Below are 14,844 nucleotides of genomic sequence, written 5' to 3'. Positions count from 1 at the left end.
AAAGGAGGAGGATTGATTGCTTGGCAAGCTTATGGTAGGAATAAGTTCCATGCCGCTCTCGAGTGATTCACTAAAAATACACCTTCGGCCGAGTGTGAGTGATTTCTCCCGTGAGGTATGTGAACTTGTATATAAATGGAATTTTAAAAAGGCATGTTATGCCCAAATAAGTAATTTATCCTATGAAACATTCTAAATAAATCATAACGAATAGGATTGTAAATAAATAAAAATAAAACCCAAAAAAATCTTGGATTCCCGACACTCTATGACAAGCCAAAACCTTCTCTTCTACCCATTCCATTTGGGAGTGTAAGCCACATATTAAAGAGTTTTGCTTGAGGACAAGCAAAAGTTCAAGTGTGGGGGTATTTGATGTGTGTAAAATGAAACATATAAAATACATCAAATAAGGCATAAAACTAACCCTTTTTAAGTAGTAATGTTGGAAAAAGAGTGCTTTTGTCTTCCTTTTGTATTTTCAGGATTAAATGAGCTCAAATTCACAAAAGAAGCAAAAAGAAAGCTAAATCTAACATAAATACAAGAAAAGGAACACAAGTGGATTGCCCGACCCCTCAACGGCATCTTCCCAAGCAAAATAGAGAAGGTAGAAGACTGAACACGCGCCGTGCTCAGCCAGCACGGGGCCATGCCCAAGAAGCAGCAGAAAAGACAAACCTATAGAAGCTTCTATTGCCCACCACGGGGCCGTGTCCAGCGGACACGGGGGCGTGGCGAAAGTACAGCAGGCGCATTAATTGTAATTGCGAATTACAATTAATGAAGGGAGAGGGTGTCAGACAGGCACGGGGGCGTGTCTAGCGGACACGGGGCCGTGCCCAGCCTTCTGTTCAGCCTATAAATAGGAGTGCTTGGTTTCATTGCAACTCATCCCTTGGCACACTACCTCTCTCACACTTCATCCACCACCCACCACCATCACAACACCATCATCCACCACCACCATCATCCATTGTCCATCATAGAGTGTGTGAGTCATCTCGGGATCCAAGATTGATTGTAAGAGTTCTTGACAATCAAGGCCATGTTTGCCTAAGTTTCTTACATCACTTGGTGAAGACATGTGTTTAGTATAATACTTTTTATTTTTAATCTTTTGCACTTTTTATTTGGTTTTGTATTAATGACTTTAATAACTAGTTGCTTATGTTGAAGGTGATCTTTCCTTATCGTTTGTCCGCGGTGTCTTGGCATTATTTTACTGTCTATATAAAATAAAAGATTTTCACCATTCATATTTCCACGGTCTACATGGAGGTATGTTGGCTACCTGGTCGGGGGTTAAGGGAACGGTTTGGTAAGGGTCTTGCCCTTGTTCAGCGTTTAGAGGTCCTGCAAGGGACCTGGGTCAAATTTAGTAGGATCTCCTTCAATGCCCATAGGTATTGGATGGCGGGGATCCAAACTCTTTGACCCCCTCATAAGTTAACTACTATTAATACTATAACCCGGCTATTTAGGACTGTATCCCTGCTGACTCAGACTACTTAGTCGAGGGTAACGTCACCGCCAAAAGCGGGGCCTACCATAATTTGCATTAATAACTTAATTCATTATCTTCCAATAATCCAACCCTTTAGGATTGTATCCTTGCTGACTCAAACTACTGGGTTGAGGGTAACGTCGCCTTCAAAAGAGGGGCCTACTACAATAACTAAGATAATCTCTTAAACAAGTGCAAAAGTGCGAAAATAATCAAAGGTTATACTAATACACGAGTCGGATCCAAGTGATTCATCTTGTCTATCTGTTTTTATTTTTATTTTATTTTTCAGCATTTAGTTAGTTTTTATTTTCTTAGTTTAAAAACCTTTTCTAACTTTTTGATTTGATTAGACGTTGAGGATAAACTGGTACTAAAAGCTCTTGTGTCCTTGGACGACCTCGGTATCTTACCAACACTATACTACGTCCACGATGGGTGCACTTGCCCATATGTGTGTTTAGTGTTAATAAATATCGTGTTTTATAAATTTAAAACATGGCTAAAAGTGTAAAAAGAGCTTAAAATATACATCAAAAATATATTACACTACACGCACATCATTGTCCAAGGCATCCTATAAATCTTTGGAAGTCTTGACGTTGTAGTACACATTATACAACACATCCGAAAGGCCGTTGAGTACATAGCATCCACATATGAAATCCGAATGCTTCTAAGCATCTACCGCGCACCGAGCTTGAGCGTCGGTCTCCCCTTCCATAGGTTGGGGAGCGGTTTTAGTCAAGAACCTCGCAAGGTTCATGGTGGTCAAATAGAAGAACATCTTCTGTTGCCACCTCTTGAAGTGGAGACCCGAGAATTCTCGGGTCGTTCAGCATGATTCGCCACTGTGGACGCTCCTACAGTGTTGGCAGGGGTACTGACAACAACATTAGTGTTGCTGGTGTTCACGTTTTCAGTCGACATTCTGAAAAGTTTCAAGAAAACAAGTTAACATTTTGTTTTCAAAAATAGTAAATACGCTAATTTATTATTGTTTGTGAAGGCGAAAAACCAACCATGTGGCTTCTAAGTCCAACTTTGAAGACTACAGTAGTAGATTTTAGGACTCAAATGTAGAAGGAGTAGAGAAACAGAAACTGTTTTGACAAACTCGCTCCTTTGAATCAAAACAGAGAAAAAGTGTTTTATAAAAACTTTATGAATTCAAAACTGGTTCGGATTCACAGCAGAATATGTTTGTGATTCTACAGGAACGGTGTTTTAAAATTTTCTTTTAAGATTGTAGAAATCCGTTCGTGCAATATTAAATAAAAACTTTAATTATAAACTTGAATTACAACTGGAAAGGAAAATAGAAATAATATACAATTACAACTAAAATAAAATTAAACAAGAACATAATATGCAAAGAAAATTAGTTCTTGGCTGAGGATCGTGTTAGACACGGGTCCCTTAAAATAAATTTCGTGTCTCCCAGGAGAATACGTTTGTTTCCAGGATACATCAGCCGGAAGCAGTTGCACTGTCGGTCTTGACTCCAACCCGAAGGTGTACCTTGCTACTTGAAGATGAAGAATAATTCAGTAGAGAGAAAGTTGTTTACTGTGTTTTCGGTGTGTTCATTCTGTAGCAGGAACCTCCTATTTATACCGCATGTCCAAGTCGAAACTGAAAAAGGAATTAAATGGGAGAATTAAACTGCATTAAACGTCTTCAATGCACTTTAATTCGTCATTTAATTCTCAGTCAAAAACATTGACTCTTCAGTTTCGAATGCTGAAGTGTAACTGCATTGGCATTAATTGCTAAAAGCTTCTCCGCGTGCGCGCGCAGGTCTGCATGCTCATGCGCGCGTGCGCCACATCACCTGTGAGCCTATACGAGCACGCCACACAGTCGCGCCGTATTGGCTCACTTTGGTGCGCCGCGCATGTCACATCAGTGCTCATGTTCCATGCGCACAACCTAGCGCCTACCTGCCATGTGTACTCGCGCGCGGATGTGCTAGACTGCCACGTCATGCGCCACTGCGCGTGGACCCACCAGGATCAAGCGACTCGCAGGATGTGAGTGTGCGAAGTGCAAAGTGCGCCATCAAAGCGCCACACTGCGCCTCATGGCCCGCGCCACACTGCGCGCGCGCGTGTGCGAGTTAGGGTGCTCCGCACCCTTCGCGAGTACACTTAGTGTGTGCTTCCATGAAACAATAAGGAGGGAGAGTTCCCACTTAAATACCCCTTTAAGTTTCATCTCTCCTCCTATGTGGGTGATACGCGCAAAATGCAACATATAAATTATATTAATTATGGCATAAAACTAACCCTTTTTTAGTACTAATGTTGGAAAAAGTGTGCTTTTGTCTTCCTTTTGTATTTTCAGGATTAAATGAGCTCAAATTAACAAAAGAAGCAAAAAGACAACAAAATCTAACATAAATACAAGAAAAGGAACAAAAGTGGATTGCCCGACCCCTCGACAGCATCCTCCCAAGCAAAACAAAGAAGACAGAAGACTAAACACGCCCCGTGCTCAGCGATCACGGGGCCATGCCCAAGAAGCAGCAGAAAAGACAAACCTATAGAAGCTTCTATTGCCCACCACGGGGCCGTGCCCAGCGGACACGGGGACGTGGTCGGAGTACTGCAGGCGTATTTATTGTAATTGCGAATTACAATTAATGAAGAGAGAGAGTGTCAGATGGGCACGGGGCCGTGCCCAGCGGACACGGGGCCGTGCCCAGGCTTCTGTTCAGCCTATAAATAGGAGTGCTTGGAGCCATTGCAACTCATCCCTTGGCACACCACCTCTCTCACACTTCACCCGCCACCCACCACCATCCCAACACCATCATCCACCACCATCATCCATTGTCCATCATAGAGTGTGTGAGTCGTCTCGGGATCCAAGATTGATCGTAAGAGTTCTTTACAATCAAGGCCATGTTTGCCTAAGTCTCTTACATCACTTGGTGAAGACAAGTGTTTAGTGTAATACTTTTTATTTTTAATCTTTTGCACTTTTTATTTGGTTTTGTATTAATGACTTTAATAACTAGTTTCTTATGTTGAAGGTGATTCTTCCTTATCGTTTCTCCGTGGTGTCTTGGCATTATTTTACTTTCTATATAAAATAAAAGATTTTCACCATTCATGTCTCCACGGTCTATATGGAGGTATGTTGGCTACCTGGTCGGGGGTTAAGGGAACGGTTTGGTAAGAGTCTTGCCGTTGTTCAGCGTTTAGAGATCCTGCAAGGGACCTGGGTCAAATTTAGTAGGACCTCCTTCAATACCCAAAGGTATTGGATGGCGGGGGTCCAAACTCTTTGATCCCCTCATAAGTTAAACTACTATTAAAACTTTAACCCAGCTACTTAGGACTGTATCCCTGCTGACTCAGACTACTTAGCTGAGGGTAACGTCACCTTCAAAAGAGGGGCCTACCACATTATGCATTAATAACTTAATTAATTATCTTTCAATAATCCGACCCTTTAGGATTGTATCCTTGCTGACTCAAACTACTGGGTTGAGGGTAACGTCACCTTCAAAAGAGGGGCCTACTACAATAACTAAGATAATCTCTTAAACAAGTGCAAAAGTGCGAAGATAATCAAAGGTTACACTAACACACGAGTCAGATCCAAGTGATTCATCTTGTCTATCTGTTTTTATTTTTATTTTATTTTTCAGCATTTTAGTTAATTTTATTTTCTTAGTTTTAGAAATCTTTCCTAACATTTTATTTTGATTAGACGTTGAGGATAAACCGGTACTAAAAGCTCTTGTGTCCTTGGACGACCTCGGTATCTTACCAACACTATACTACGTCCACGATGGGTGCACTTGCCCATATGTGTGTTTAGTGTTTGTAAATATCGTGTTTTATAAATTTAAAACTTGGCTAAAGAAAGTGTAAAAAGGGCTTAAAAAATACTTAAACTTATATACACACTTCACACACATCAAGTTTTTGGCGCCGTTGCCGGGGACACAAGGATTTTAAGAAAGTTAGGAATCAACGGCCTAATTATTTTTTTTATTTTTTTAGGATTTTTCTAGTTTTTCAGCTTCTGCAGAGCTCAGCACGGGCCGTGCCTGGTCGGACACGGGCCGTGCCCAGCAGTGTTACTAGCAGTTTTTAGTTTTCCGAGTTACAGAAGGCTGACCACGGGGCCATGTCGGTGCAACAAGGGGCCGTGTCCAACTCTCCAGTAACAGGGATCCAGAAAACAATCACTGTAACTCCGACCACGGGCCGTGTTAACTGAGCACGGGGCCGTGGTGAACTTTCTGACCAACATTCTTTTCTGTTTTTGTTGCAGGACTGGGAACCAGACGCCACCTCTACGTAGTGTATGAGCTCCAGTTCTAATAAAGACATAAAAGAACCTGTAGAAGAACCCGGACGCTTTCTCAGAAAAAGACTAAAAGCTAAAAACCAAGAGAAGGTTTCGGGGAACCCACTTCCAATGGCGGACCAACGTACCCTTATGGATTATCTACGACCCACCATAGGTAATCTCGGCGCCGCTATCAATGCACCGAATGTCGAAGCCAATAACTTTGAACTTCGGCCACATTTGATACAGATGCTTCAAAACTCTGCAACCTTCCATGGGCTTGCGGACGAGGATCCCCATCTACATATCACTAATTTCTTAGAAATATGTGACACCTTTCGGATCAATGGTGCATCAAACGATGCCATCCGCCTCCGAATGTTTCCTTTTCACTAAAAGATCGAGCAAAAGCTTGGCTCAACGCCCTCCCAGCTGGATCGGTAAACACCTGGGATGAACTCGCCCAAAAATTTCAATATAAGTATTTCCCTCCCGCTAAAACGGCTAAATTAATGACTGAAATTAATACATACTCACAAGAGGACGGGGAATCCTTATATGAAACTTGGGAAGGGTTCAAGGAGCTATTGCGAAGGTGTCCTCATCACGGTCTTGCGATATGGCAACAAGTATCCACTTTCTATAATGGGTTGTTGCCACACACAAGACAAACACTTGACTCTAGCTCCGGGGGACTTTTAGGTAATCGCCGCCCGCATGAAATATATAATCAAATTGAGGAAATTGCTCAAACCAATTTCCAGTGGCACACTCCCCGAGGCAATAAATCTATTGCCTCGGGCGCCCATAAGGTTGATGAAAGCACCTCTTTACAAGCCCAAATCGAGGCCCTTTCTTCTAAAATTAAAAAAGTTAGAGATGACAAAAACAGTCTCGGTTATGGCTTGTGAAGGGTGTGGTGGGCCACATGAAAATTGGAGTTGTATGAAAGAAACAGATGATCAAACAAAATCGGTAAACTACATTGATAATAGGCGTAGGCCGTCGGGTCCTCCAACGAGCACCTACAACCAAGGATGGCGAAACCACCCTAACCTTGGTTGGAGAGAATCTGGCAATAGTAGTAACCAACAAAGCATAAATTAACGAACAAACTTTCAACAACCAAGAAATGAGTCACAAAATTTCCCTCAACAAGGTGGACGAGAAAGGCTTGAAGATACTATATCTCGCCTCATCTCCGACACTGAAAAGAAAAACTCGGATTGGTTTCTACAATTAGAATCAAATTTTAGAAATCAACAAGCTAGTATACAAAACATCGAAAAACAAATAAATCAACTAGCCCAAAATTTCTCCGAGAGACCGCAAGGCGCATTACCAAGTAATACCGAAACAACTCCAAAGGAATAAGTTCATCTCATCACTTTACGGAACCGTACCGTGGGTCCCGCGGAAAGGCCACCGCCTACTGAGGTGATCACATCACCGCCCCATCAAGAGAAGGTTACTCCTCCACCACCAGAGCCCACCAAGGCTCCTCCGGTTCCGTACCCCGGTAGGTTAATCCGTCAAAAGACCAATGAGCAATTCACAAAATTCGAAAGTCTACTAAAACAATTGCATTTCAACATTCCTTTCATTGACGTCCTAACCCAAATGCCTAAATGCTCAAAGTTCATGAGGGACTTCCTCACTCATAAAAGGAAAATTGAAACATTGCAATTAGTTAACTTAGGCGAAGAATGCTCCGCCCTCGTACTCAACAAACTCCCCCAAAAGAAAATTGATCCCGGAAGCTTCACAATTCCTTGCTCGATCGGGGACTCCCCCGTTCGTAATGCACTAGCCGACCTTGGGGCTAGCATTAACCTCATGCCCGCATCAATGTTCAAAAGGCTCGGCCTAGGAAAAACGAGTCCTGCAAAGATGAGTATACAACTTGCTGATTGGTCCGTCAAATTCCCGCAAGGTGTCGCTGAAAATCTACTAGTCAAGGTCGATAATTTCGTCTACCCGGCCGACTTTGTCATTCTTGATATGGTAGAAGACACCGAAGTCCCCCTCATACTAGGGAGGCCATTTCTAGCCACCGCACAAGCAGTGGTGGATATGAATGAAAGAACCCTCACTTTAAAATATGGGGATAATGAAGTGAAGTTCGGGGTTGGGAAGAGAATAGAGGACGATGACCCGGTCAATTACATGAAGGTTATTGATTCGAGCTTGGATGATGCTATCCGACGGTGCAACATGGGATGCAAAACATCCCGCTCGGAAAACATATAACCTCACCTTGGGTCTAGTCAAGGACCCTTATAAACGTGGCGCACCACAGAGGCATTCCGCGGAACTATCCTTAGTTTAGTTTAATCTTTTAGTTTAAATTTGTAGGAATAAAACACACTCGTGGTGGTCAAGGATAACAAGGGAAACGAGAAACATGGCCCCATGCACGAAAACAGGGCCATCCACCAACAATTTCTTCATTACAGTAAGCGCAGCACGGGCCATGTCCACCCAACACGCCCCGTGCTGAACATCCTGCAGGAAATTGCCCAGTTCAGGTAACTGGACACGGGCTGTGTTCACTGAACACGCCCCCGTGTCCAGGCTTCTGTTTCTTTTCTTTAATTTTTGTTACTGGCGCCTGAACACGGGGCCGTGCCCACCAAAACCCCTTTTTCATTTTTACCCTTTATTTTAGTAACAAAAGCTCGGTTTTCGTGTGACTTCCCTAAAAAAATTATAATTTATGATGAAGTTGGAAATAAACAAACAAAGCTCCTCAAACAAAGGCTTGTTTGAATAAATACTTCATTAAAAATAAAAAGTCACAAAAACAAAATGTTTTACGAAAAGCGACGTTTTTTTACGCCTTTCGCATTTTTTACTAACCGCTAACCTAACCACCCACCTTTAGCCCAAGCCTAACCCTTCACCCATAAAAGTCCTCTTGATATTTACAAAGGTATAAAGTTAAAAAAAAAGGAGGAGGATTCATTGCTTGGCAAGCTTATGGTAGAAATAAGTTCCATGCCGCTCTCGAGTGATTCACTAAAAGTACACCTTCGGCCGAGTGTGAGTGATTTCCCCCGTGAGGTATGTGAACTTGTATATAAATGGAATTTTAGAAAGGTATGTTATGCCTTAATAAATAATTTATCTTATGAAATGTTTTTAATAAATCATGACGAATAGGATTGCAAATAAATAAAAATAAAACCTAAACGATCTTGGAAAATCCCGACACTCTATGACAAGCCCAAAAACCTTCTCTTCTACCCATTCCATTTGGGAGTGAATAAAGCCACATTATAAATAGTTTTGCTTGAGGACAAGCAAAGATTCAAGTGTGGGGGTATTTGATACGTGCAAAATGCAACATATAAATTATATCAATTGTGGCATAAAACTAACCCATTTTAGTACTAATGTTGGAAAAAGTGTGCTTTTGTCTTCCTTTTGTATTTTCAGGATTAAATGAGCTCAAATTAACAAAAGAAGCAAAAAGACAACAAAATCTAGCATAAATACAAGAAAAGGAACAAAAGTGGATTGCCCGACCCCTCGACAGCATCCTCCCAAGCAAAACAAAGAAGACAGAAGACTGAACACGCCCCGTGCTCAGCGAGCACGGGGCCGTGCCCAAGAAGCAGCAGAAAAGACAAACCTATAGAAGCTTCTATTGCCCACCACGGGGCCGTGCCCAGCGGACACGGGGGCATGGTCAGAGTACTGCAGGCGCATTTATTGTAATTGCGAATTACAATTAATGAAGAGAGAGAGTGTCAGACGGGCACGGGGCCTTGCCCAGGCTTCTGTTCAGCCTATAAATAGGAGTTCTTGGAGCCATTGCAACTCATCCCTTGGCAGACCACCTCTCTCACACTTCACCCGCCACCCACCACCATCACAACACCATCATCCACCACCATCATCCATTGTCCATCATAGAGTGTGTGAGTCGTCTCGGGATCCAAGATTGATCGTAAAAGTTCTTGACAATCAAGGCCATGTTTGCCTAAGTCTCTTACATCACTTGGTGAAGACAAGTGTTTAGTGTAATACTTTTTTTAATCTTTTGCACTTTTTATTTGGTTTTGTATTAACGACTTTAATAACTAGTTTCTTATGTTGAAGGTGATTCTTCCTTATCGTTTGTCCGTGGTGTCTTGGCATTATTTTACTTTCTATATAAAATAAAAGATTTTCACCATTCATATCTCCACGGTCTATATGGAGGTATGTTGGCTACCTGGTCGGGGGTTAAGGGAACAGTTTGGTAAGAGTCTTGCCGTTGTTCAGCGTTTAGAGATCCTGCAAGGGACCTGGGTCAAATTTAGTAGGACCTCCTTCAATACCCAAAGGTATTGGATGGCGGGGGTCCAAACTCTTTGATCCCCTCATAAGTTAAACTACTATTAAAACTTTAACCCAGCTACTTAGGACTGTATCCCTGCTGACTCAGACTACTTAGCTGAGGGTAACGTCACCTTCAAAAGAGGGGCCTACCACATTATGCATTAATAACTTAATTAATTATCTTTCAATAATCTGACCCTTTAGGATTGTATCCTTGCTGACTCAAACTACTGGGTTGAGGGTAACGACACCTTCAAAAGAGGGGCCTACTACAATAACTAAGATAATCTCTTAAACAAGTGCAAAAGTGCGAAAATAATCAAAGGTTACACTAACACACGAGTCGGATCCAAGTGATTCATCTTGTCTATCTGTTTTTATTTTTATTTTATTTTTCTGCATTTTAGTTAATTTTATTTTCTTAGTTTTAAAAATCTTTTCTAACATTTTATTTTGATTAGACGTTGAGGATAAACCGGTACTAAAAGCTCTTGTGTCCTTGGATGACCTCGGTATCTTACCAACACTATACTACGTCCACGATGGGTGCACTTGCGCATATGTGTGTTTAGTGTTAGTAAATATCGTGTTTTATAAATTTAAAACTTGGCTAAAGAAAGTGTAAAAAGGGCTTAAAAAATACTTAAACTTATATACACACTTCACACGCATCAGTGGGACAAGGTGCCACTTTCCCACTTTTTCAGCATTCATGTTTCAAACACCAAACTTTGAGCATCGATATCTCATTCATCTTAGCTTCGTTTTGGACGTGGTTTAGTTCGTTGCGAAGCTCTTCCAACATAGAACACAAACCCACAAATAAATATATAAAACCCGCTCATTTTATTATATTTATTTCTAGTCCAAAATAGGAAAAAATCATTTTCCTATATTTGTGAAAAATGCTATTTTCACAAATTTCCAACAGTACTCTTGAAAGAACCGTTTATTGTTAAATTTCATAAATTTATTATGATTCTTAAGTTCTTCATACACACTATGTGTTTGTGTGTCGGTTTTGCACAATTCGTTTTTAGCCTAAAAAGCTAAATAAGCAATGAGAAAGAGATACATACGCATAGGTAAGTTCTTTAAAGTTGATGGGTGTTTGCAGTCATTTATGTTCACTGGCTTTTGGCGCACATACTGCGCCATGTAAATTTGGATAATCGCAAGGTGCTTAGTGTAATTAAAAAAACCATTTCAGATTTATATTTGCTTACATATTGTGTAATTCATTAGACACAAACCACATTGTGTAAACTGTATTAACTTCATCATGAATCACACAATGCATTATAACTTGAATAAAATTGTCTTCTTAACAATGCTATACTCATGGTTAGCAATGGTCAATCACAATAATACTTTAACAATCATACTTGATCAATCTAGGCCAATCACCATAATACTTGACCACCTAGGCTAATCTAGGTTAGTCATGGTCAACAATACCAATCACAATAATACTCGACCACCTAGGCTAATCTAGGTTAGTCATGGTCAACAATAGTAAGTCACAACCATACTTAATTAATCTAGGTTAGTCTTGGTGAACACTAGTGTCATTATTACTTGGTGAATTTAGGTTAATAATAGACATTCACAACTATATTTTGTTAATATAGGTCAATCTCATGGTCATTCAAGGTTAATCGATCATATCATACTTGGTCAATCAAGGTCACGTATATCAAAATTAAACTTGGTCAATATAGGTCAATGTAGGTGAACACTACTCATTAATGTTGATACTTGGGCAATTTAGGTTAATTACAAATATACTTTGTCAAACTATGGCAATCATGGTCAACTATGGGAATTCACATCCATACTTGTTCAATCATAATTGTTATAGGTCAATCACAATCATATTTTGTCAGTGTAGATCAATCACGACCAACAATAGTTGTTTGCAACATTACTCGGTCCACAATGAATACAATCATACTTGATTAATTTAGGTCAACACTTGTCATACAAAATTATGCTTTGTAAATCTAGGAGTCATACTCATACTGGACAATCATGATCACTGATAAACATTGGTCATTCACAACATAACTACCACCCCAGCTCTTATTAACTTGATAAGTTGTTATTGTATGCACAAATATTATGTATTATTACATATTATGACTTATATGATATTTTTTTACATATTATGTCACCCAGAAAAAAACTATTAAAGAAAATATTAAATACTTAGCATGAAATTGCTTTAAATTAATAAAAACGTGACGGGTTATATAGTTATCGACGCCATTCCATTCCATTGGTGATTTGTATGTAAAACCTCCACTATGAAGATTTTATATGTGATTCGACATTGAGTCCAATATAGGTGATCCGTTGAATGACATTGTTGTCACTTATTTCTCAGTGAAGATTGATCATCGAGGATTGATCAATGAAGTGTATCTATTGGAGTTTTGCCAGTATACTACTTTGGTGATCCATCAATGAAGTCTTTTTTCCAGACCTAAATTATAACGCTTCATATTTTCATACTTTCTATTTTTATCAAGCTTGTATTCGTATTTCATTTCAATCCTTGTAATCTCGAGACTTTGATCATAATAGAAATTGCATCTTATTCATAATTATTTAGTCATACTTACACAATACTTATCACGAATACGCATTTTATACGCAAAACCGAACTACATTTTAAGTTATTTTTTTGTTCGAATATTATTCATACCTAATCATATTATACACATGCTTATACATACTCTAGAATGCCCTAAAATACTTAACATATTGAAGAAATGGCATAATGAACAAATAACTGAACATCGAGGGTTAAAATACAAATTTTAGCACTGGAAGCCTTATGGACCGCTAGGCCATGGGCTTACGGTCCGCAAGCGTGATCTGATGGGTAGAATCAGGTTTTGACACCTCCAATCACCTTCTAACCTTCTTTACACCCAAACCCTAACCCCCACTATAAATCCAAGCCCCTTTTAAGACGTTTTCACTTGCCACAACCTCATTTCACTCTCAAACATCCCAAGTCTCCAAGAAATTTTCCAAGTTTGAGCAGAAAATTTGAAGTGTTCAAGTGAGCTTTCAAGCAACTTCCTTCTTCATTTTTTTCTTTTTTTTTCTCCAAACCCCTTGGATAACCTCTAAGGATGTTACCCAATGTTTACCAAGGTAAACAACGGTGGTACATCACCATTGTTGAGGTCCAAAGTTGGATTAAATTCTTTTTTTTAACAAAACTTTTATACATTCATCTTGTGCAAATGTTTTCTTGAAGTGTATGGTACCAAACCAAGTTCCTAACTAATTTTCACGATGAGGGACTTGAGTTGAGGTTTATTTCAGTAAGTATGAAGTTCATATGCCTCCTTACCTTATATTTCAAAGACCCCGAGTGGTCTCTATGTGAGTAAAAACCAAACCATGACTTCAACCTTCAATGTTGAAGGGTTTGTGTTATGGTTAACGGTGTGAACAATGGCACTTCGGTTCTACAACTACGATTCCACCTACCTCACTTGATTACTTAGCTAATTAGTTAGTTCACTCCCAAAGTCAGCAAACAACTTTTATGTAAACAAAGTGAACAAACTACAACAAGTCTTCACACACTAACCATGTTTGAAATGCACTTGTCTAGTTTAACTCACTTGGTTGTCATGGTGAATTAGAGGACTTTGTACTTGATCTTGGATTCATGACCATCCGAATTCATCCTTATGATGATTTTGTGCATTGGTGAATTCACAAGGTTAAGGGATTTTAATGCTACCTTTACATGACCATACATGACTAATCTAACATTGGAGTACTAACTAAATATACATACATATATATATATATATTGATACATGGTCAGGAGAAAACACCCTAAAGTGTGAGAACGATGAGAATGGATCCTGGTCGAACACGTTGCGCGCGATATAATTAGGGCGGAGGGGTTTTTTTTCCTTTTATCTTCCTTTTTTTTCCAATTCATGTGACACAGTACTGCTTCATTTTTGGCGTCTAAGAATTTTTGGCGTTTAGTTAGATTCAATAATACCTGCCGTTTTACTGGGTTTTTTTAGATCCATATCCTTCGATTAATCTTTTTTATGTCACATAGATAACAGTTTGGCGTTTATGGCGTTACCAAATTCATTAAAATTAAATAATAATTCTAACATCTTGGCGTCTATTGGGTTATCAAAATCATTATATACCTTTAATAATTCAAATTTTATTATAGTTGTAGAGTTTGGCGTTGTGGCATTTTGGGGTTTTACAAGCATTTTTTAGAGAAATAATGTATTTTTTAGTGGAAAATAGATAACAAACGACAGAAAAAATAGAAGCGAAAAAAATAAATTAAAAATCCTAATCGAATTTCTCTGCAAAATCTTCACTGTCATCAGTCTCTTTCTTCTTTGAAACTACAAGAACTGTCACAAATATATGGCGTTTTTGCTTTTGGTGTGATTTATTGTTTGTTTGCTATTGAAGGGCCTTTTGTGGATGTTGGAGTCATAGATCGATGGCATGTGAGTGGGTTTTTCGCTTTGTCTTCATCTTTATATTCATCTTTTATCTTCATTCCACTCTTCAGCGTCATTGGTTTCTTCTTCTCATCCAAACCTTCTTCAAGAACAAAGAAGACAAAATGACATATGACTGTCATCAGTCTTTTTTTCTTTAAGTTTTGTCCATCTCATGCAGCAAACTCTTAT

The 14,844-nt window shown here is 39.5% G+C and overlaps 1 non-coding gene across 1 annotated transcript; it reads right to left on the bottom strand.

Moving 5' to 3' along the window:
• Positions 1-6,321: 6,321 nt before the first annotated feature.
• LOC118485269 lies at positions 6,322-6,428 on the bottom strand. The gene has a single exon (XR_004875574.1). It is a non-coding gene; the product is annotated as a small nucleolar RNA R71 (small nucleolar RNA).
• Positions 6,429-14,844: the final 8,416 nt, after the last annotated feature.

This window comes from Helianthus annuus, chromosome 12 (assembly GCF_002127325.2).
Source record: "Helianthus annuus cultivar XRQ/B chromosome 12, HanXRQr2.0-SUNRISE, whole genome shotgun sequence".
Lineage (NCBI taxonomy): Eukaryota > Viridiplantae > Streptophyta > Magnoliopsida > Asterales > Asteraceae > Helianthus > Helianthus annuus.
This window is presented reverse-complemented; position numbering and strand designations above follow the sequence as displayed.